Source organism: Musa acuminata, chromosome BXJ3-8 (assembly GCF_036884655.1).
Source record: "Musa acuminata AAA Group cultivar baxijiao chromosome BXJ3-8, Cavendish_Baxijiao_AAA, whole genome shotgun sequence".
Lineage (NCBI taxonomy): Eukaryota > Viridiplantae > Streptophyta > Magnoliopsida > Zingiberales > Musaceae > Musa > Musa acuminata.
In genome coordinates this window covers 28968015-28991913 of record NC_088356.1, presented here as the reverse complement: position 1 = coordinate 28991913, position 23899 = coordinate 28968015, and the positions used below count along the sequence as shown (strand labels likewise).

The 23899-nt window shown below is 41.4% G+C and overlaps 1 long non-coding RNA gene across 1 annotated transcript; it reads left to right on the top strand.

Moving 5' to 3' along the window:
- The first annotated feature begins 832 nt into the window (after positions 1 to 832).
- On the top strand, positions 833 to 11951 carry LOC135645513 (uncharacterized). Its single transcript, XR_010498810.1, has 2 exons — positions 833 to 1087; positions 11641 to 11951. It is a non-coding gene; the product is annotated as an uncharacterized LOC135645513 (long non-coding RNA).
- The last annotated feature ends 11948 nt before the right edge of the window (positions 11952 to 23899 follow it).

Here is a 23899-nt window from a genome sequence, read left to right as displayed (position 1 = left end):
TGACTTGATGTTAATGTGGTGCCACTGAACGTTTTAGATCCCATGCTTCATACTTTTGAGAAAATATTTTGGATGCACCACTTATAATTTGATTACCATGTGGATTCCTGAATGACTCTGTGTATTGAAGAGAGTTGTTCTCTTTTGGAACGTTAATAGGTCAGATTTTTTCTTTTAATTATCAGATTTTTTAAATCGGTTTTGGGCAACTTTTTTAGTTAGATTTGGAATGGGTTCTGATTGAAAAATAGGTGACTCGAATCTGGAATTCAGAATGGAATCCGAATGCCTCAATAATTAGCCAGATTTTGATATGGTGATTTATAGTTGTTACATTACTGATTATTGTTCCTAATTGAACTGGATTCTTTTCTTTAACCTTCACTTTGTTTGGTCAATGTTGTATCAAAATGAATTTGTATTGGACTATCAGAGAATTATTAGTTTTTGTATTGATTTGGTAGCTTTGTGCTCATGTTATGATGTTTTTGGGGTCCTCTTTAACGTATAAGCAAGGGGTGTTAAGAAAAAGAAAAGTATTATGAATATGTTTTATATTCTCAACGTAACGTATAATTATATTGCCTTTATAAACATAATTTTTAACTCGTGGTTTGATCCTTTGAACTATAAATCACTAGATTTAATCGGATTGATGTTCTGTTGGACGGTGCTTAAGATCGTTCAGAACACCTCGATCGGGTTCGGTTCGGTCACCGTGGGTGCAAATAAGACCGCGATCATGTTAATCTTTTATCCAAGCTGCTTTATTTGTTCGATGGTCAGACCTACGCAAACCAATGGACCGGCGAACCTTCCCGACTTAGGTTAGTAGACTTGTACCGAAACTTAATTTTGGGAAACCAACTGAACACCTATTCACTTTGGATGGAGAGGGTTTGCTTTGGCGACTCCGTCGTCTCTCCGTCACCCAGGACCTCCTCCCTTCGAAATCTCTAAATCCTGTGGTTCCCCTGTTGCCATTCCCGTGGGGAATCAGATCCCTCTTCCTCTGTCAAGTCTGATGGTGAGAAAGCTTCCTGGGCGTCAATTCCGGTCAGCGAGTCGTCTGCTGCTGTTCCATTAGGTTCCTTCCTCCTCCCCCCCTCTTTAGATAAGATCAAAGTTTCCTTCTCCAATTGTGTTATATTTGATGAGGCAAGACTTTTCTGGCACCGGCCTTGGGCCGCCTGCCTTGTTAGCAAGTTCGTCCGACGACCTCCTCCCCTAGCTGTCCTCCAAACGTTCCTTCCTGAACTTTGGTTTTTGTCCTCCTCCCCTAGCTGGTCATTCTTGACCTGAAGGCGCTTCATGTCCTGTTGAACTTGTTGACCCTGGTCAATCACACGCCACTCCTCACGCCTCGGCCTTTCCTACTCCCAGCCACGCGCCTGTTAGGATTGTTGACCCTCGTCAACTGAACCTTAGCCCAGATCTTCTAGCTGGTGGTGGGGTTCCTCCCCCAATAATGCCTTGTTAGGGGATGATGTGTGATACTGTGACCTCGAAAGCGACGACGAATTTGTTCGACAGGCCGATCGCGAGGACGATTCGTTGTCCACAGATAAATTATTATCTGGCCAACCCACCTCTCGGAAAAAGAATAGCCATGGTGCTCCCTCGCAGTCGTTCTGACTCTTTTGTCTCCAACTTCCTCTACTTGGAGATGTCTTCCTCCTTGGTCGAACATTGCTATCGAGGATTCTCCCTCTGATTCCATCGCAGTAGCCGATGGAACGCTTGAGGCTGCGATGCCGGTGGCCAAAGTGGTTGTTGCATCGATCGGTAGTTTGGAGCTTGTCTTGGATGAGCCGGAGGTCGAGAATATTGATTCAGACTGCTATCTAGCTATTGATAAGAGTTGCTTCAGGGTGTTAGCAAACTACCTCTTTACACCATCTGACTAAACTCATGCCTTCTCCTTCGGAGTTGATGGGATGCATGATATTGTGACCTCTTTTTTTTAATCGAGTTCACGAGACAGATCGGGAGGTCGATTCGAAAGGTACCCTTTTTATCTCTCGAACGCTGTTGATTAAAGAACCATGAGTCTCCTTCCTCGAAGCTCTCTTGTGATCGTTTTGATTCTTCCCGCAAGTATTCATAATTTTGAGAAATTTCTATGGACCGTCTAAATTTTTAAAAATTTTCATGAAAATTTTAAAATTTTAAAATAATAAAAATAACCCTCCAACAACCTTGAACTTAAAAAAAATATATATAATTGCTATCTTATCTCTCCCCTTAAAAGCTTATATATATTCTTTCTTCATCTTTTTAATAAACTAACCCATATTTCAATTAATCTAAAACTTGAACCGATTAAAAAATTTACTGATATATCAATTTATATTATCAAAATATTAAATAAACATAAAAATATATTAAATTACTAAAAAATTAATTATTAATAACTAAGACATGGTACCTTCCAACATCTTAAAGAAGGAATCAATCCATTAAAAAAAAAAAAATTGTTGTCTCTTACGATTCACACATGAGGTAGGATAAGTACTGAATGCATTGATTCAGTACAAGAATATTCGAATTTCTTTTTATAGAATCAAGTTACAAGAATATAAAAAGAAAAATACAAAAATGAGAAAGATTATAGCTGCATTGAATCAAATATATGATGTGTCTTTAAAGAAGCTAATAATTCTGACTTAATTAAAAAAATTATCTTCATCTCTTGATAATATAAGAGGATTAATATATTTTTTTAATCTTTGTAGATATAATTTTTTAAAAATCTTCAATCAAGATTTATAATCATCAAACATGATAGAGTATGATTTACTTTACTTTTTTCTATATTTGTTTTATTTTTTTTCTAATTTAGTAAACGTTGACATGTGATAGCTTATTATATATATAAAATATCCTAAGCTAATAATGTTTATTTATATAAAAAAATAAAATAAATTGGTTTCACATCATATGTTTCTAGGAACTCATCCTATGTTTATATTATTAGGAACGAGTCAGCACTAAGAGAGGGGGGAGGGGGGTAAATTAGTGCAGTGGTAAAATCACGTTGGTTCTGAAAATTTCTTTCGTTTCGTACGATAAAACCAATTTCGGAAACTTGCTCAACTTGAAAGCGTATTCGTAAACGTATTGAAAGTAGTAAGCAAGTAAGGAGGTTTGTAGTAAGATAAATTGCACAAAAGAAAAGACAAACCGGATTTTTATAATGGTTCGGTCGTCGGGACCTACATCCACTCCATTGATTCATATTCCGTCGAGGCCACTGGCATTTACTATCGATCTTCCTTTAACAGACGAAGATCAACCCCCTTCTTACACCCCTCTTCTCCTTTTCACAAGTTTAGGAGACAACCTTTACAAGCACTCACTCCTCTCTCAAACTATTCTAACACTTAGACTAGAGGAGGATTCTCACTAGAGATTACAACAGCATTTTTCCCTTTTTAAATTCTCTGTACTTGTGTTAGTTAACCAGGGATGAGAGAGGTATTTATAGGCTTCAAGTTGATTCAAACTCGGAGCCTAAAAAGGTCTCATCCCAAGTTTCCTGGGTACTAGCGGTACCACCACCGTTCCTAGGCGGTACTACTATCGCAGGATCTGCTATTGGGCGGTACCACCACCTGACAAGGGTGGTAACACCGCTGGCAGCATTATTGCCGATGGTACCACCACCCAGCCTGGGCGGTACCATCTCCCAGAATACCTAGGGTACTATTGTTGGGAAATCATTGGGGGGCGACATCATATGCGCAGCGGAAGAACAAGAAAACAAAAATCCCCGATTCCCAAAAAGATGTTCGTCGTCGTGCGAAGATTGGTGCGCAAAAATCCGCAAAACACAAAACTGCGTATAGAGATTGTGTTACCTAGGGAGATCGTATATCCCTGTTTTCTTGCAGATCCTTAGGAGAGGGTGAAGGAGGTCAAGCGTCCTCCTCTCTTGCGGTGATCCACACAGCAGGGTTGCGACGACGCTCCTCAAAACTCCAGGCCTACTCTGAGGTGGAGAGGGAGAGGAGAATAGGAAAGGCAAGCAAAGACTCTAGCCTATGAGGCTGTGAATCCCTCCTATTTATAGAGATCCCGTGTCAAACCCTAATGGGTCCTTCCCTAGTGGGTATTGGATCTGCATCCAATAAGATAAGGGCTCCGTCGGATATCTCATATCCGAACCTCTACTCATCGCAATGCCTACCATATGTGTGTGACCCTCTAGGCCCAATATCGAGCTGGCCGTGAGTCATACCTGTCAGAACTCCTTCTGACTGAGTGAATTATTATCTCTGTAATAATTCACTTGACTCATCGACTACGGACGTACTAGGCCACTACGCCGTAGTCCCCAGATGATACAGGGGAATCCAATCCATTGGACCTCCTTGATGGTTATGCCATTGAGAGCTCGGTAATCAACGCATATTCGTCATGTTCCGTCCTTCTTACGTACAAGTAGCACCGGTGAAGAATAGAGGTTGCAACTTGGCCGAATAACTCCTGTTTCAAGCATCTCTTTTACAATCCTTTCTATTTCATCCTTCTAGAGATGTAGATATTGATATGGCTGAGTATTTGCTGGAGGTTTGCCTACAAGAATCATTATATAATGATCATGCTGACGGGTAAGAGGTAGGTTGTACGGTTCATCAAATATATCTGAAAATTCAGCAAGCAAAGGAAGTAGGTTTGGATCTTCAAATTGTATTGGCTCTCCCTTAGTTTGCTGCTCAAGTTGTACTAAAAATCTGCTGCATGCTTTATGCAAAACCTTCTCCATTTGTTGTGTGCAAATCGTCGTTACGTCGCCCCCACGTTTCCCGTTCAGTATCACTTGTTTCTCCTTACTATAAAATTTCATAATTAGTTGCATAAAATTTCAAGAAATATCACCTAATGTCGTCAACCATTTAATTATGAGCATGGCCTCATGATCATCAAGAGGGAGAAGGAAGAAATATGTAATTATCTCTTGGTAAGGCCTCATGATCATCAACAGTTTCACTTGCGGGCACCTATGATCATACTTCAAAATCCATCCATTGGCGACCTTAACGTCAAACTTGTTGCAATTCTTGATAGGTAAGGCCATTTGGATAGTAACCTTACTATTTAGAAAGTTATTAGTACTGCCCGTGTCGATGAGAACAGTGATCAGTTGTTGTTTGAGAAGGCCTCCAACTTTCAGCGTTTGCGGGTTTGAGTAGCCGGCTAGTGTATGTACCGTAACTTCGGTCGGTTGTGGCTCTTCTTCTGCATCTTCTTCTTCATGTTCAAGGCTCTCTTCTGGATGTTCAATGACCTCTTCTTCTATTAGTTCAATCAAAAGAAGTCTCCCTCTACTACAGCGATGCTCACGGCTCCACGGCTCGTCACAATGCCAACATAACCCCTTCGCATATCGCTCCCGAAGCTCTTCTTTTATTAACCTCTTTGGTGTAGGGACTTGGTCGATAGTAGGGGGGGCTGAGGGCTTCAATATTACTGGTTGAGGAGCGACCCTAGTCCTCTGAGCTTCACGGTTCAATTGCTCCTCTTGATGTCGTGCGAAAGAGATGGCTGCCATAAGCGTATATAGTTGTCGCGCTTTAACTTCTCCTCGGATCTCCGGCTTCAAGCCCTCAACGAAGGTCCTCAATAGCTGTTTTTGAGACCAATCACGAGTTTGATTAGATAACCTTTCAAACCTGGTTTGGTACTCCTGAATGGTGGAGGTTTGTCAGATCTTTGCTAGTTGTTCGTCAATATTCTCGTAATCCGTTGGTCTGAAGCGGATCAACAGTCTTTCTTTGAATTGTCGCCATGAAAGGACTCCATAAGTGTGTTCAAACCAATCAAACCACTGTATGACATCCCCTTCAAGATGTATAGCTGTAATTTTCACCATAGATGCGTCCGCGGTTTTGTGGTACCGAAAATATCGCTCCGCGCGCGAGATCCAACCAATCGGGTCTCCTTCTTCCCATCTAGGAAAATATACCCTCATGCATAGATAGTTGGGGTTAGTCATAGAGCCTCCCCTCCCTTGGAACTCATCTCTTCGGGCCTGGTGCGATTGGGCAAAGCTCTTTCCTTGATATGTTTTTTTCGGGCTTAGTGGTCGGCCCAATCTGAGTTCGGTAAAGAGCGTCCGAATCTTATCCTCCATTCGTGCCTCCAAGGCTTCGAATTTAGCATTGATTACCTCCTTAGATGCCATAGTATATGCCTCCAAATCTATGATGTTAAGATCTCTCTTTTGTTGTTAGGTTAAAGGCATGTATAGGTTGAGAGAAATGATGGTCGAAAGGGTTGGTGGATCGGTGGATGTAGGCTACGATTTAGGCTTGTTTTGTGGCAGTTTTGGGTGCAGTTTGAGGGTGTGGTTTAGTGGAGTTTTAGGGCTGTGGATGAAAGTTTTGGATCTGTGGTAGATGGCAGCAAAGGTTTGATAGAAATCAGTAGAAGTTGCAGCAAGTATGTGCTGTCTTGTAAGAGTAGAATTGTCATCGAAGAAACAATGGTTTCTCGATGTAATTTCTACCAAAAACTTAAGAGAATTGAGGAGGGAATTAATAGCAAAATCACAGATTATATGACAGCAAGGATGTCTAATTTAATCAAGAGAATTTCGGCAGTACAACAGCAAGAAAATTGGTGCAAGTTGCGATAGCAGAATTGTCGTCGAAAAATTTCAGCGGGTTACGATGAAAATTTACAGCAACACAAAATCATTTTTAGAGATGAATTCCTTAATATATCAATCTTAGATGGAAGCCAAGATGATTTATGAAGTGTATAAGAAATTTCATTCAAAAAAGATTGCAAATAGATGGGTTAAGGCAACAATATGCCGCTGAAATTTTCTGCAGCACAGATTTTTAAGTATAGCATATTGGACGTAAAAGATCAGTGGTTTATATTGAGAATTTTTTGATGAAACCAAAGGGAAATCCACTGTTAGGAAGTGTCAAAATTATCATAAAAATTTCGTAGAGATTTGGATAAAAACAATATAGTATCAAGATCAAACAAACAGTGCTATGCAGTTGAAATTTTATAGTGCGGATTTTCAAGTATAGCAGATTAGACGTAAAAGATCAATGGTTTATATTGAGAATTTTTTGAAAAAACAAAAGGGAAATCTGCTGTTAGGAAGTGTCAAAGATGTCATAAAAATTTCATAGAAATTTGGATAGAAAAAGCACAGTAGCAAGATCAAACAGATGGTGCTATGCGGCTGGAATTCTGCAATGTATCTTTCGTCATAGAGATGAAAACTTTGTGACGAAAGGTTTATGCAGCAATATAGGAATAGTTTTTCTTTTGGATTTTCGAATAAGGATAACTAAATTGCAGCAGCAGTAAGGTAGGAAACCAGAACATGTTGCAATTCACGGGGAGATCAAAAGATGATCCGTGGTGGTGGAGATGACGGTGGAATTTGGCAACGATCTCTTAAGCAATTGTGGGAATTGCTTTGGGCGGTTGTGGAGGGTTGATGGATGGCTGTGGAAGGGCAGCGAGATGCCAAGAACGCTGCTCTAATACCAGGTGTTAGAACCCTTGCAGATTCTAAACTGAGGGTTGATCTCTTTAGGGGATCGGCCTCCTTGGAACTCTATAAGGGTTCCTCCCTCCAAGTTGCTGCTCAAAGGCTACAGAAAAGATTCATCTATTGCTTATAAAAAGAGGAGGAATACATGACTATTTATAGGGCTTCTAAACCCTAACTCCTAATAGGACTCCTACTCAAGACTCCTACTTCTAACCAAATCCTAATAGGACTCCTACTCAAGACTCATATTCCTTTACAACTCCTAATTCTTCTCTAAGAAACAACCTCCTAACCCTAGCCGGCCACTTCACCTCTTTAATAGGGGTCGGCTTAGGTAGGTTTTACATGAATGTCTCTCTCAATTAGGACTCTCCTAGCTAGAGTCCTAACAGAACATCTCTTTGGGAATCGAAGATTTTGTTTTCTTATTTTTCCGCTACGCATGTGATGTCGCCCCCATGATTTCCCAACAGTGGTATCAGAGCCAGATTGTTCGTGTGATAGATTGGTTTTGAAATGCGTGTATTGTATTTTGAAGAAACTTTTGACATCAAAATCGTTGATGCAATAGAGAGAAAGGGCAGCAACAATTGCTGCCCTCGATCTGCGTGCGTGTAGCGCAGCAGTAAGCAGGCAACACAGGGGCTGCGTCTGCAGCAGTCGGTCGGCGGCCTGCTTGCAGCAGGCTTCCGGCCGACTGTAATATCCCTCGCTTTTGAAAATTTATTAATAAGGATTTATATGTAAATTGGAGGACCTATATGTAAATATAGAAATTTTAAGGACTAAACTGTAAGTTACAAAAAGAAAAAAAAAAAAAGAAAACCGAAAATTTCGGTTTTATCCCACCGCCTCCCACGTCTCTCTGTCGAGAAACAGAGAGACGAGCGGTGGGGCGTGGGGAGAAGAGGAGGAAGAAGAGGGAGAAGAGAAGAAAAGAAGAAGAAGAAGAAGAAGAAGAGAGGGAAGATGGAGAGGAGAGAGAGAGAGGCAGCAGCTGCAGCTAGGGCTGCAGCACCTCTGTTTCCCACAGGTGGAAACAGAGGAGAGGATGTGTGGGGCGTTGGGGAGGAGAAGGGAAGAGGAAGAAGAAGAAGACGAAGAAGAAAGGAGGATAGCTGTGGCGAGGCTGCAGCGAGGAGGGGTGTGGTGTTGGGGAGGAAAAGGGAAGAGGAGAAGAAGAGGGAAAAGAGAGGGAAGAGGGAGAGGAGCGAGAGGTGGCGGCAGCTAGGGCTGCAGCACCTCTGTTTCCTGCAGGTGGAAACAGAGGAGAGGTGTTGGGCGTTCGAAGAGGAGAAGAAGAAGAAGAGGAAGAGGAAGCAGGAGAAGAGGTTGTGATACCTCTGTTTCCTGCAGAGGAAACAGAGGAGAGGGTGTGTGTGACGCCAGGGAGGAGGAGGGAAGAAGAAGAGGAGAAGAAGAAGAGAAGGGAAAGGAGGAGCTGCGGCTGCGGCGGTGGAAGCTGCAGCTGGAAGAGAAGGAGAGGAAGAGATGGTGAGGAAGAAGAGAAGAAGTAGAAGCGGGTGAAGAGGCGGCACCTCTGTTTCCTGCAGGAGGAAACAGAGGAAAGGAGGTGCTGTTCGTCGGGGAGAAGAAGGGGAGGAAGGAGAAGAGAGAAGAAGAAGAAAGGAAGGAGAAGGAAGAGGAGAAGGGAAAGAAGTAGCTGCGGCTGCGGCTGTGGCAGCTGCAGCTATGGCAGGGAAAGAGGAAGAGAAAGGAAGAAGGGAAGGAGAGGAAGAAGAGATGGGAAAGAAGGGGCTGCGGCTGCGGCGATGGCAGCTGCAGTTGGAAGAGAAGAAGGAGAGGAAGATGAGCAGGGGAGGAAGAAGAGGCTGCAGCCGTGGCTGAGGCTGCGACTGCAGCAGTGCAGCTGGGAAAGAAGAGAAGGAAAGGAAGAAGAAGAGAAAGGAAAAGGGAAGAAGAGAGGAAGAGGAGAAGGGGAGGTAGCTGCGGCAGTGGCAGCTGCAGCTGGAAGTGATGGAGAGGAAATAGAGCAGGGGAGGAAGAAGAGGCTGCGGCTGTGGTGGCTGCAGCCATGGCTGCGACTACGACTGCGGCAGTTGCAGCTGGGAAAGAAAAGAAAGGAAAGAGGGAAAAAGGGGCTGCGGACGGGATTGCGGCCGCAGCGGTAGCGACTGCGTATGCAGCAGTTATGTCTACAAGAGAAGGGAGGAAGGAAGGTAGTGCGGTGGAAGGGGCTGCGATTGTGGCAGCGGCAGCGGCGGCGGCTGTGGCAGCTGCGTTTGGGAAAGAGAAAGAAGGAATGAGAGTAAGAGAGAGCACGTGACTGTGCCTCGATGTTCGACACGTTGTGTAGTTGCGAAGAAAGAAAGAAAACGAGTGCACAAACCGAAACAGGGAGGGGATGGAGGAAAAGTAGAAAAAGGATTCGAGCGTACACCTTCTTCGAATCTTTCGATCAAAACCTTCAAAAGGCAAGTTTCCCACTTGTTTCGATCCTTTCTATTGCAAGTGTTTCGATCCTTTCTATTGCAAATGTTTCGATCCTTTCTATTGCAAGTTTCCTGATCGTTTCTCCTGTAATTGTTCTAATTTTTATTATTGCAAGTATTATGATCTTCCTCGTGCAAGTGTTCTTATCCTTCCTATTGCAAGTGTTCCGATCCTTCCTATTGCAAGCTTTCAATTCTTTCCTATTGCAAGTTTTCTGATCGTTTCTCCTGTTATTGTTCTAATCTTTCCTATTGCAAGTGTCTTGATCTTTCCTTACTATAATTCTATCTCTACATTTGATTTGAATACGAGGAACTTTGAATTGTTCTAGCCTTGCATTTGATATATCTCTTGTTTAGACATATCGATCCGAATCTGTGCAACGTCTGAGATTCTGACCTTTCTACCTTGTTATGATTATAACTTCATGTATTGACCTCTGATTTGGACAAAAATTATTTGATCAGAATATAGACTCATAAACCTTTCTTTTGATAGCTTTTTTTGAGTATATTGGAGCACAATTGATAGTTTGAATCATTTGTTCAATGTGCCTCTTGAATTCTGCCAGAAATCGAGCTTTGGTCGATTTCGTATATTCTGGTTTCATTCCTTTGGAAATTGATATCCTTTAGCTTTCTTATTCAATTGAGCTTTATATTACTGTTTTGAATTCTTGTATGCTCTTGTCCTACATGTATTTGATTACCTAAATCTGTTATGTAAACTTCATGTTTGTATTGTAATGTTTCATAAAGGCACATGTACATTTCGTTGTTCTGCATGTGCTTTCGATATGTCCCAATTTATTGTTCACAATACCCTTTTGTACTCTAGTGTTTGTGGGATTATATGGACCTTTGCCAGAAATGGTAAAGGGTATGTGCATAGAGCCCGCGATGCTCTAGATTATGTTTGGTGGTCATGAAATGAATAGACCATATTATGTCTGGAATCTTACTTCACCTTCTATCTATTTGATATGAAATTCAGAGCCGACCTAGCACTTGGGTAGGGTGAGAGGGCTCGAGTAGGAAAGGGCTACCCGTGGATGGAGTCGAGAACTCATCACGGCGTGGAGCCACCACTGAGTTAAACCTCACATGCACTATGCTAGGGTACGACGTTTGAGCTTCCATTTCGTATTCGTTCTTTGATATGCTTCGAAATGGTTCATATGCCATTGATATGTTCCGAAATGTTTCATTTATCATTGATATGCTCCGAAACATTTCATACGCCTTTGATATGCTCCGAAATGTTTCATTTGTTATTGTTACGCTTCGAAATGTTCCATATGTCATTGATATGCTCCGGAACATTTCATACGCTATTGATATGCTCCAATTACTTTGTGCTCCATTTGCTATGAACTAATATATTCTAAAATGTCCTATTTATCATTAATATGCTCCGGATCATCTCGTACGCTATTGATATGCTCCAATTACTCTATGCTCCATTTGTTATGAACCAAATATGTTATGAATGAAATGACATTTGTGATTCTGTATCTAATGAGATGATATCCTTAAATCTCTTAGATTCTGTTTTGCATTGTGATATCTTGTTTGTTTGAAACTGTCCCTTCTCATGCTATATATGCTTTGTTACTTGTTGAGCTGTTTTTAGCTCACTCCGTTATTATATAAATCTTTCAGGTCAGCTTGTGACTCTTTGAGATGTTTGAATTGGGCTGAGGCAGTGGAGAGCTATTCAGAATTATGGGCAAGTCTTGTTGGTTATTATGTTATTGTTATATAAGCATATTTTGTATGTAATGAAATGTTGTCGATGAATCGAAATGGATATACTGTGTAAAAGTGTTAGAAGATCTCTCTTATTTGGAATTTCAGAATGTTAAGTCTAATTTAAGATGATATGAACTTGTGGTGAATAATTGGAGTTCTGATAGTATAATTTATTTAGCTTGTGGATTTATAAATGTTATTCATGTTTGTCGAGTTTGGTTTGGGTTGTCATAAATGTGAATTATCGAGTGTTGTGATATATTATTATAAACTGCACAGGTTTTATAGATGTGAATTTGATAGAATGTTTTTCAGTGTCCTCAAATGTTAGTTTGGATCATGGATTGATGTTGAAAAACTTTAAATATCATGGATATTTTGAGGGGCGTGACATCGACGGGGTTGGTAGCCCGCAGGCAGAGGCGCCTGCAGTCGCTTCTCCCGCGGGGTGAGGCGCCGTAGGGTAGCGATGCCTGCCGCCGCTGCTACCCCGGGCAAAACCCCCCCGCAGGGGCGATCGTTCGGCGGGACAGCGTCGCCTACGAGCATTGCCCCGCGGGCAGAACCGCCCACGGAGGTGGCGGCGCCCGCGGGGGCGCCCACCTGCAGCGGCAGCGCCGCCAGCGGGCGTGCCGCCTGCAGGCGAGGGCAGCGCCCTCGCCCCGCCACACAAGCCGCTGCCAACAGGGTGGCGGTAGCGGCGACAGCAAGGGAGTAGGGCATTAGGGCATTCTTGGGCAAAAAGATAGTTTTGCCCCTGTGAATTTAAGAAATTATAATTTTTGTCTTTTGTATAAATTATGAAAATACCCCTATGAATTCAGAAATTTCTTATATGTCCCTGATTTCATAAAATACTAATCAATTAAAAGGTTTAGTTGATTATTATTTTTTATCATTATATAGTAGTCCTACATAATGATGATTATTTATATATGTGATGTATGATGTGTGGACGGATGATCACGAACCGTGTGATGTTTGTACTTGTGATTATTATTATTGAGGTCTGCGAGTCTCCATTATATTTCTCGTTTATTATCGGGCCTGCGTGCCTATGATTAAGTTGTAATCACATGCGGAGGCGCAGCGGGAGCGTGAATGCGATAGTGGGACCCACGAGACGGACGATCGCGATGCATGAAGATGCATCGAGATGTCGACGGAACTGACAAGGACGAGATGGACGATCACAGGGCATGGAGATGCACCGTTGCACAAATAGATCTTGATGTGAGTGATTAGGCCTACTGGTTCGGGCCTAATCACATTAGGTTATGGTCCATGATCATATGGTGTGATTGCTTATACACATACTAGATATGTATATATATTTGCATGCGATGTAGATATATATTAAATATGTATATGTGTGACATGTCATATTAGGAGACCAAATCATAGAAACATCCCTCTCGATAATATTAAGTCGGTAAACGTGAGGCAATTAGATTGACTCACGTGGCCTTCCATCGTTATAAGTAGGAATCGATTTCCGGTGTAGGTTGAGTTGGTCGAGTTCCTCGAGACTCACCTATATCGCGATTCGCTATCTTGCTTACGACGTAGAGATGTCACCGGTGACCTGAGGACATGGTATACTTGGTCGAGTCCCTCGAGGGTATATCATCAAATCAGACTCATCTTGTAACGAAGGTGTTGACTTAACCGAGCATCATGGTTGGTCGAGTCCCTCGAGACCATGGTGATTCGGAGGTCGAACAGGATGGGAATCACAAGGAGTTGTGATCAGCAAGAGTTGCCTACCTTTTAGGCTTAGTGTGATTGGTCGAGTCCCTCGAGGTTACACTAAGACGCTAATTGGATCCTGATCCCTACTAGAAGTTTGCTGGAGACTTTCGTTTCACGTGCTGAGGGTGTCATGTGACTCGTTAGTAAAATAGTGGGAGCATATTAAGATAGAAGTCCATATCTTGATAGTTTATTTCTTGCAAAATCTGCTTGTTATTCATTTCTGCTGCATCTTTATTTTTAGAAAATGTCGCTTTCAAATCCCTTACGTGGCATACTTGATGTCAACCGTCTCACCGGTCTAAATTATACGGATTGGCTCCGTAACTTGAGAATTGTTCTCACGGCAGAGAAAATCATGTACGTCCTTGATATAGTGATGCCTACGCCCGAAGAAGGGGCAAGCGAGGATGAGATTGCTCGCTACGTGAAGTACATTGATGACTCCACTCTTGCTCAGTGCTATATGTTGGACTCTATGACTCCTGAGTTACAGAGACAACATGAAAATATGGATGCCAGATCCATTCTCCTACATGTCCGCAAATTATTTGAGGAATAGGGAAGGACTCAGCGATATGAGATATCCAAGAGCCTTTTCCGCGCTAGGATGACTGAGGGGACACCGGTTCAGAACTATGTCCTAAAGATGATTGAGTGGATAGAGAAACTCACAGTTCTAGGAATGGTCCTAGATGATAACTTGTGTGTGGACATTATGCTTCAGTCCCTACTAGATTCATTTTCACAGTTCATAATGAATTTTAATATGAACAAGCTTGAGGTGACTCTCTCAAAGCTCCTCAATATGTTGAGGGAGGTAGAGAGTACTATTAAGAAAGAGAAGTCAGTTCTCTACACTGGTGAGACTAGAAAGAAAAGGAAAGCAGAAAGGTCCCTTAAGAAGGGAAAGGGTAAGGGCAGACCAGGTAAAGCAAAGGTTGCTAAGAAAGACCCAGTAAAAGACAAAGGCCAGTGCTTCCAATATGGCAAAGATGGGCACTAGAAGAGGAACTACAAAGAGTACCTTGTAGAAAGGGCGAAACAAAAGCTTGATGAAGCTTCAGGTACATATCATGAATGTAAATGTGTCCAAGAGGAAACGAGATGAGATGAACAATGCATGCCTGTGGCATTGTAGGTCAGGTCACATCCATGAAAGAAGGATTCAAAAGTTGCTAAATGATGGATTTCTAGATCCATTCGACTATGAGTCATATGCAACTTGCGAGCCTTGCCTTCGTGGAAAACTGACCAACTCTCCATTTAGTGGAACTGGAGAGAGAGCCACTGAGCTGTTGGAACTCATATATAGTGATGTATGTGGACCCATGTCAACTCATGCCATTGGTGGTTACTCCTACTTCATTACCTTTACTAATGATTTCTCAAGGTATGGATATGTGTACTTAATGAAGTACAAGTCTGAGGCCTTTGAGAAATTCAGAGAGTATAAGAATGAGGTGGAGAACTAGACTGGAAAGAGTATCAAAACTCTTCGATCAAATCGAGGAGGTGAGTACTTAAGTACAGAGTTTACTCAGTTCCTCAAGGACCATGGGATATTATCCCAATGGACACCTCCTTATACACCTCAGCTTAATGGTATCTCTGAAAGGAGAAATCATACGCTATTAGACATGGTACGGTCCATGATGAGTTTTGCTGACCTACCCATCTCATTCTGGGGATATGCCCTAGAAACCGTAGCTTACCTTCTGAATAGAGTTCCAACTAAGTCGGTAGTGTCTACACCATATGAGATATGGAAAGAGAAGAAGCCTAATCTTAAGGTTGTTAAGATTTGGGGTTGCCCTGCCTACGTTAAAAGACACAACCCTGATAAGTTAGAATCGAGGACAGAGCGATGCAAATTTGTGGGATACCCCAAGAAAACTTATGGGTATTATTTCTATTATCTAGAGGACCAAAAGGTCTTTGTAGCTAATAGAGTAGTGTTCCTTGAGAAGGAACACATTCTTGGCGGAGATAGTGGGAGAATGATAGAGTTGAGCGAGGTTAGAGAACCAAGCTCAAGCACCACTCTACAGCCCGAGTATGTTCAGGTACCTAATACACAAGTTTCAACTTTAAGTAGGTCTGATAGAGTATCACATCCTCCTGAGAGATATGTGGGACATATTAGAGGAGAGGATGTTGAGGATATTGATCCTCAGACCTACGAGGAGGCTATTATGAGTATAGACTCCGGGAAGTGGCAAGAAGCCATAAATTCTGAGATGGATTCTATGTACTCCAACAAGGTTTAGAACCTAGTTGATGCACCCGAAGGTATTATACCCATCGGTTGCAAGTGGATCTTTAAGAAAAAGATCGGAGTAGATGGAAAGGTAAAGACCTATAAAGCAAGGCTAGTAGCTAAGGGGTAACGTTAAAGGCAAGGTGTTGACTACGACGAAACCTTCTCACCCGTAGCAATGCTGAAATCCATCAGAATTCTATTGGCTATTGCAGCACACTATGATTATGAGATCTAGCAGATGGATGTGAAAATCATATTCCTCAATGGGAACCTCGAGGAGGAGGTGTATATGATACAACTTGAGGGATTCGTGTCCAAGAACTGCCCATATAAGGTGTGTAGGTTGCTTAAATCCATTTATGGACTAAAGCAAGCTTCCTGAAGTTGGAACATAAGATTTGATAAGGTAATCATATCTTATGACTTCGTTAAGAACGAAGATGAGCCTTGTGTGTACGGGAAGGTAAGTGTGAGCGCTATCACCTTTTTGGTGTTATATGTGGATGACATCCTGATAATTGGGAATGACGTAGGAATGCTATCCACAGTAAAGGCTTGGTTATCTAGACACTTCTCCATGAAGGACTTAGGGGAAGCATCCTATATCTTTGGGATTAGAATCTATAGAGATAGATCCAAGAGGATGCTTGGCTTGTCCCAATCCAAGTATATAGAAACCATTGCCAAAAGGTTTGGCATGAAAAATTTCAAGAGATGTCTCATATTGATGAGACATGGGATATCGCTTTCTACGAGTATATCCCTAAAGACTCCAGAAAAAAGGATGAACATGGATATGATACTTTATGCCTTAGTAATAGGGTCTATCATGTATGTCATGCTATGTACTAGGCCTGATATAGCGCATGCTCTGAGTGTCACGAGCAGGTATCAGGCGGATCCAGGCTTGGAGCGCTGGAAAGTAGTAAAGTGTATCCTTAAGTACTTGAGAAGGACTAAGGATCTTTTACTAGTATATGAAGGTAATAGCCTTAAGGTTAAAGGCTACACAGACTCAAGTTTTCAGTCTGATGTCGATGATAGCAAGTCGAATTCAAGGTATGTGTACACCTTGAATGGAGGAGCAATGTGTTGGAAGAGTTTCAAGCAAGATACTACTGCTGACTCGACCACATAGGCGAAGTACATTGCTGCAAGGAGGGAGTCTGGTTAAAGAAGTTCATCATAGATTTGGGAGTCGTGCCGGGTAGCGAGGAGCCGATCTCCTTATATTGCGACAACAATGGGGCTCAAGCGAAGGAACCTAGGTCTCATCAGAAATCTAAGCATGTTCTGAGGAGGTTCCACCTTATCAGAGAGATCGTAACCCGAGGAGATGTAGCAGTGGAAAGAGTTCCATCCGAAGATAACATTGCAGATCCACTGACAAAGTCGTTGTCTCAGATTATCTTTGAGCGTCATAGGGGTCTGATGGGGATCAGACACATAGGTGATTGGCTTTAGGTCAAGTGGGAGATTGCTAGTCATAGGTGCCCAGCAAGCCAATCATGTGAGTGATGGCACGTGTGACTTGATACAGAATCTTTTTGCTTATTATATTTTGGCATATATCAGTTTATAACTATTGCATATATACATATATATATTGTGATGTCCTTGGATTTGTGCAATGGGAATCGGATCGTGATGAGATCATGATAATGAGATCAATTCACCTTTAAACACAGATCCTAAATAATCCTGGTCATAGGTTACTCGAGAGGGACATCGTGATAACCAGACAGACTAGTGTGCTGCATACCTGTCCATATGATGGATGCAGCTGGTCTCATAGTTGCTCGTGTAGGGACACTAGGGATACAATACAGGTGCTCATTGGAGAATGAGTTCACTGATTGATCCACTTATGGAATGCTGGATGGTTGATGATGCCTTATTGTCAGACAGTGATTCTGTAGTCCTAATGGTGTATCTGGTCCTTAGACTTGAGACACCAAGGATGTCCTGTATGAGTGCTCCACTCTTTGATACCAGACTTATAGGTTTGGTTGTCCCAGATCTAGTACAACTGGTTATTGGGAGTGGTAGTCTACCTTACGAGGGCTATTGAGTGTCGATAGAGGATCATCCACTCTCGACGTCATGAGAGGAATATCTCATGTGTTCTTGCTCAGACAAATCCCTAGCCAGGGTCATTCGGGTTGAGAGAGAAAGAGTTCTCTAGGAGAATCCGATTAGAGCGAGACTCGAGTAGAAACTGTATGGGTCTGACAGCACAATGCTCGATATATGGTCTTTGGGATATTAGATGGATGAGGGACTATAGGTACATGGTAACTGAGGACAGACAGGTCCAATGGATTGGATTCCCCTGTATCATCTGGGGACTATGACGTAGTGGCCTAGTACGTCCGTAGTCGATGAGTCGAGTGAATTATTACAGAGATAATAATTCACTGAGTTAGAAGGAGTTCTGACAGGTATGACTCATGGCCAGCTCGATATTGGGCCTAGAGGGTCACACACATATAGTAGGTATTACGATGAGTAGAGGTTCAGATATGAGATATCCGACGGAGCCCTTGTCTTATTGGATATCCATAAGCCCCTGAATTATTGGATCCCATGGACGAGATCCAATAAGAGCTCATGAGAGATTATTGGATAGAGATCCACTAATCTAAAAGGCTTGGGTTATTGGATGCAGATCCAATACCCACTAGGGGAGGATCCATTAGGGTTTGACAGGGGACCTCTATAAATAAGAGGGATTCAGAGCCTCATAGGCTAGAGCCTTATGCTTGTCTCTCTTATTCTCCTTCCCCTCTCAACCTCAGAGCAGGCTTGGAGTTTTGAAGAGCGTCGTCACAGCCCTATTGTGTGGATCACCGCTAGAGAGGAGGACGCTTGACCTCCTTCACCCTCTCCTAAAGATCTGCGAGGAAATAGGGATATACGATCTCCTTAGGTTACACAATCTACTCTATACGCAAATTTTCAGTTTCGCGGATTTTGCGCACCAATCTTCGCACGACGACGAACATCTCTTTAGGAATCGGGGATTTTATTTTCTTGTTCTTCCGCTGCGCATGTGATGTCGCCCCCACGATTTCCCAACAATCTCTATGTCGTAGGTAAGATCTTGAATCATAATATAGGTGAGCATCGAGGGACTCAACCAACTCAACCTACGTCGGGAATCGATTTCTTCATTTAACGATGGAAGGCCACATGGATCAATCTATTGTCTCACAATTACCGACTTAATATTATCGAGAGAGGAGATTTTATTTCGGTCTCCTAATATGATATGTCAAACACATTCATATTTAATATATATCTACATTGCATGCAAATATATATACATATCTAGTAAGTATATAAACAATCACACATCACATGAGCAATCATACCAAATGATTATGGATCACAACCGAATGTGATTAGGCCCAAGCTAGTGGGTGTTAGGATCGAGAGCACTAAGAGGGGGGGGGGTGAATTAGTGCAGCGGATATCTTTTAGCGATTAAAAACAAAAGCTGCGTTCGTTCGATAAAAATCAGTTTTGAAGCAAAAGCCGACTCAAAGATAACTTATGACTAAGTGCAGTTTACGTCTAAACGTAGTTTACGTCTAAACACAATTTACGTTTAAATGCAGTTTGCGTCTAAATGCAGTTTTACGTCTAAACGCAGATTTACGTCTAAACGCAGATTTACGTCTAAACTCAGTTTACGTCTAAAACGCAGTTTTACGTTTAAGCGTAGTTTACGTCTAAACGCAGTTTTACGTCTAAAATGCAGATTTACGTCTAAACGTAGATTTACGTCTAAACACAGATTTACGTCTAAACGCAGTTTGCGTCTAAACGCAGTTTGCGTCTAAGCGCAGTTTACGTCTAAACGTAGTTTGCATCTAAACGCAGTTTGCGTCTAAACGCAGATGACAGTTTGCAGTTCTAAATGAAATCAAGACGTAAACGTAAACTGCAAAGAACCTTGTTCGTAAAAGCGCAGAAGACAGTTTGCAGTTGTAAATGAAATCAAGACGTAAACGTAAACTGCACAGAACTCATTCGTAAAAGCGCAGAGAGACAGTTTGCAGTTTGTAGATGGAATCAAGACGTAAACGTAAACTGCACAGAATTCGTTCGTAAAAGCGCAGAGAGCAGTTTGCAGTTTGTAAATGGAATTAAGACGTGAACGTAAACTGCACAGAACTCGTTCGTAAAAGCGCAGAGAGCAGTAGCTATGTAGGAGGTTTGCAGTAATGATAAAGTGCTCAAAATAAACGCAAACCAGAGATTTAGAGTGGTTCAGTCAGTCTTGACCTACTCCACTTTTGGCTTCCTCCACCGATGAGGTTACCGACGTCAACTAGAGGCCTTCCTTCAATAGGCGAAGGCCAACTACCCTCTTACAGATTCACTCCTTTTGACGGGCTCAGGAGACAACCCTTACAAATGTTTTCTCTCCTCTCTTTACAACTCAAACTTGAAGAACAGAAGGAGGAGGAAAACTAGCAGTTTTGAGCTCTAAGAACCACTGAAAAGAGCAAGATTTCGGCTTGAGTTCTTGCTACTTCAGTGCTGAATGGGTGGGGTATTTATAGGCCCCAACCCAATTCAAATTTGGAGCTCAAAACGATCAAATCCCGGAATTCCGGGATCAGGCAGTTGCACCTCCTGACTGGAGAGGTTGCACCGCCTGGCAGAGCTCGAAGACTGAGCCCAGGCGGTGCCACCTCTTGACAGAGGCGGTTGCACCTCTCTGCCAGAGCTCGAAGACTAAGCTCAGGCGGTGCCACCTCCTGGCTGGGGCGGTTGCACCTCCCAGTCTCGCTGGGAGACATAGCCTGGGCGGTGCTACCTCTTGGCTGGGGCGGTGCCACCTCTTTCACTATTTCAGCTCACTTGGTTTGGCTCCAAACTTGGCCCAAACCAGTCCGAACTTAGGCCTAATTGACCCCTACTTGGGTTATAGGATTAACACCTAATCCTAACCCTAATTAACGTGCTAACTATGATTTTAAAGACATTTTATAAGCTATTACAAAGTCCGCAAGTCAAGACTTCTTCTGGCGAGCTTTCGGCAAACTTCCGACGGTCTTCCGATGAACTCTCGGAAACCATTCTGCGGACTCCCGGCAAGCTCCTAGACTTCATGATTTGTTCTTAGCGAGTTCCAACGAGCTTCTTTGGCAAGCTCCGATCTTTCTCGGCGAGCTCCGCGAACTCCCAACGAACCTTCGGACTTCCGTCGAACTCTCGAACTCGCAACAAATCCATCGCGCTTGACTCCGACACTTTGTTTCGCTTTATGTCTTCATCGTTATCATAGTTAATCCTGCACAATTAAAACAAAACTTCGATCGAGACAATTAATCCTAAGCAATTAACCAAGTTGTCCGGCATGTCATTGGTCCCTCGACGCTTCGTCTGATTCTTCGGCGCATCGTCCTCTCCTGCGGCCTATTGCCCAATCGGCCAGTTGACTCCGCAACTCCGATATCCTTGGCACAATAACCGCTCTTCTTGGCCCGATGCCCGAGTCCACGGCCCGAAGCCTTCTGTCGATACGTCGACCGATCCACCGACCCGACGTCCAATCTTCTGACATGTTCCTCCGGTACAACATGATGTTCTTGCTTTAATTGTCTCATCCTGATCAAAGCATCCTGCGTCACTCAAAACGCATATTAAATCATAAACATATATCAAGTAGTTTCATCATCAAAATACGAGATTCAATAATCTCCCCCTTTTTGATGATGACAACTACTTGATGACGGAGTTAAACTTAACTCCCGGAGTTTAAACAAACTCCCCCTATCAATATGCCATATTGATAGAAACTCTTAGATTCAAAAATCTAAGCAACATGTCATCATAAACGGAGTTAACCTTAACTCCCAGAGTTTAAACAAACTCCCCCTATCAATATGCCATATTGATAGAACCTTGAATTCAAACTGAATTCAAGTCATTGCAATATTCATCATGAATACTTGCAACACGTCAACATGAACATATGCATAAACTTATGCATCACATGTCATCAACATACTTTCATCAACATACTTCTCCCCCTTTGTCATCAACAAAAAGGAGAAGTATCACAATCAAGTGTTTGTGATATTGGTTCAACTTATTGCATGAAAAACATAATATCAAGTTTTATCATCATGCAGTTTTGAATCATGCTTAGAATATTCAAGCTATCAAGTTTTAGATATGCAAGTTTTATAGCATACAAGATAGCACTTGGTATGAAAATTAGAGATGTTCAAGATAGCAAGTTCTACATCATGCAAGCTAGCAAATTAGAGATGTTCAAGAAGGCAACTCTTGCTTCTTGAAATATGAAAATTTTGTCCACTTTGCTAGATGCGCAAGTTAGCATGTTTTGCTTCTTGAGATAGGCAGGATAGCACCTTTGCTTCTTTTGAGATAGCAACTTTTCGCTTCTCTTTAGACTACAAGCTAGCAATTTTTTACGATATACAAGTTAGCAAAAACTTCGAAAGCAAATGCAAGATAACTTTCTTGTGTAGGCTCATGATTATTGCTTCCTATTGTAATGTGCAGGTTGCAAGTCTTGCTTCTTGAGATATTCAAGATGGTGATGTTCAAGAAGACAACTTTTGCTTCTTGAAATAAGCAAGTTAGCAATCTTTGCTACTTAAGATAGGCAAGCTAGCAATCAAGTTTTTGCATCTTCTTGACTTGTGCAAGCTAGCTATCTCCCCCTTTGTCATTGTCAAAAAGAAAGGAAGAATACAGTTTTGTAGTTCTTTTTCCTTTTACAACGATTTCAAAATCATGACAAAGGATGAATAATCAAGTTATGAATGTCAAGACAATTTTTCATCATGAATATTTTATCATTGCATTATCATAAGTTGAAGTGTTACATGCATAATATCATATCATCATTCATAATTACATTAATGTTTCAATATAGCAATTTCTTCTCAAAATGTGTAACTTAGCACTCATCATGATTTACATCATATGCAATACATCACATCATAATTAGAAAGCACAAGTATTGCATGCATAATTGCAAATCATAAATGTTTCATATCATGATGGTATCAATTTTGTCAAATTATATCCTACCATGCATGATCAATAACTCCTCATTTGTATTTCATGCATTATTTCATTTCATCTCATAAGGAATATCAAGAAAAGTTATTGGATGAGGAGATAAATATTTTATGAATACACGGAATTGTATAAAAATCATATCATAAGTGTTTCGTGTATTCATATTATCACATGAAGCATATTATCATTTTTAAGATTCATAACATGAATAACGTTATTACTATTTCATCAAAATCAATTTCGAGATTCACACAATATCATGAAATCATTAATCTCGATAAGATGGGAAAAGCATTTAACATGATTGATGCATGATTCATATTTAAAGTGTATCTTATGTCGTAAATACGAATCAAGCATTTGTCAAATCTGAAATCATCCTCAAAATTACATTCAATAAATTCATGTATGACAAGCATAGATTTATTGAAAAATCAATAAGATAGAGGATTACATTTCAAGTGTTCATCAATTGTAGTATTTCATCATATGGTAAGATATCAATGCGTAAAACTGTGAAACAAGATTTTGTTTGATATCTTGATACAGGGCATGATGTACATATTTCGAATATTTTAGCAAGTGTAGCATTGCATCACATGGTAAGATATCAGCTCGTATGATGTAAATTTTTGTTTGATATCTTGATACAGGGCATATAGCAATGATAGCAATCATATATTTCTTGGTGATGCAAGTACGGCCTAATCATAGCATCAGTGATAGCAACCATATTATCATCAGTAATAGCAACCATATCATTATCAGTAATAGTAACCATATCATTATCAGTAATAGCAACCATATCATTTCATATTTTTGCATTTACATTATTAAATTATTAAAAATATAATTTTCATGAAAATTTAAAGAAAAAGAAAAATGCATCATGAAGAACATCATGTAATTTCGAAGTAAATTAAAGGCATTTTGATTACCTTAGCGTCGAAAGGCGTAGAGGCGTAGTTTGCCACCTCGCCTTTGTTGATTTTCTCCTCGTCTTCGGAGGAGCTCGATTCATCCCAATTTTTGTTCTTCTTCTTGCGTTCAAAGCAAGTAGTTCCGTTCTTTTTACTTTTTAAT